We start from the raw sequence: 1,389 nt of genomic DNA on the forward strand, positions 1-1,389 counted from the left end.
ACACACACACACACACACACACACACATATATATATCTATCGTTAAGTTAACTTGTTCTCTTTCACACATGGTGCTGCGAATAGACATGTCGATGGGTAACGTTACTTTCCGCAACCTTTAGTTCGAAAGCTAAAGGTGAAAACGTACCTGACTGCTTTGATCGATCTTTTAGGTATTTTTACAGTATCATTTCTTTTGCGCAGCGGATTGATATTCCCAAAGTATTAGCGACTAACCATTCCTTTTTCTATACATGATTACATTTAATCACAATATTGACGTATTTTAATATATATGAAATGCGAATAATCTTGTAGATGAATTACATTGAAAGAGTCATACCAAACATAGTAATAACCTCCTTTCTTTTTTGTTGACTAGCTCTTACATTTTCACTTAAACTCGCGGATAAAAGATAACGCAGATAGTAATAATATTGCTTTTATACGGACATTCCTATGAACTCAATTAAATCGATAATCGTTAGACTGGTCACTTTATGAACGGCTATCGCGTATTTTTTGTAGCGACATTCCAATCATTTTTTTTTATAGAGAAATTGTACTCGCTGTTAGAGATAGAAAGATAATACGCAGTAACAATAATTTTCTATGAAAAACGTGGTTTTTTACTTATAGGAACGTATTCTGGAAATATTTTTTACTCCGCAACAAGCTAGTTGTATTTACATGTCTACATTAATAGTGTACTCCTCGTCCAAGTGTGAGAGAGTATACCGATTCCTATAGCGTGATTAGGACAATTTTTATAGTTTTTCAAAGTAATATCGAACAAATGTACAACCAGACAGTTGGAGTACTAAAGACTAATTTATCTTCTTACTAACTTCTGTTGAAGTTACATAGAGATCATCATGCACAGTATTCCCTGGATATTCATAAATTCTAATGATTAAGACGTGCAATGTCCGCTCTAACTTTATTCTAAACTAATCGCAAACAAATTTTGAAGCGTATTACGTCACAAGTATTAACCGTAGAAGTATTGTTGAGAGCCGCATGGGACATTTTGCTAGATTAATATACGGCTCATAAAGTTTAAGAGGATTGGGTGATAAAATGTTTTACGTCGAAACGCGGACGTTCGCGGAATTAAATTATACGTAGACGAGAATATATCGTATGTATTAGAGTTACTGCGCATGATTTTTGTTCCGATGATTATAAGGATTGCTGTTAAAGACATTAAGAAAAAAAGAGGGAAGAGTAAGACAGCTACGAAGATGTAGAATTATCCACATCTTGTGGATATGTAAATGTGAAAAATATTTAACGTAGGGATGTCACGCGAAAAGATGTTAACGAGACAAAAGGTACATATACATATACCAAATTCACATCACATAAAAGAGGGATGTAATTAAATCT

This window comes from Trachymyrmex septentrionalis, unplaced genomic scaffold (assembly GCF_001594115.1).
Source record: "Trachymyrmex septentrionalis isolate Tsep2-gDNA-1 unplaced genomic scaffold, Tsep1.0 scaffold31, whole genome shotgun sequence".
Lineage (NCBI taxonomy): Eukaryota > Metazoa > Arthropoda > Insecta > Hymenoptera > Formicidae > Trachymyrmex > Trachymyrmex septentrionalis.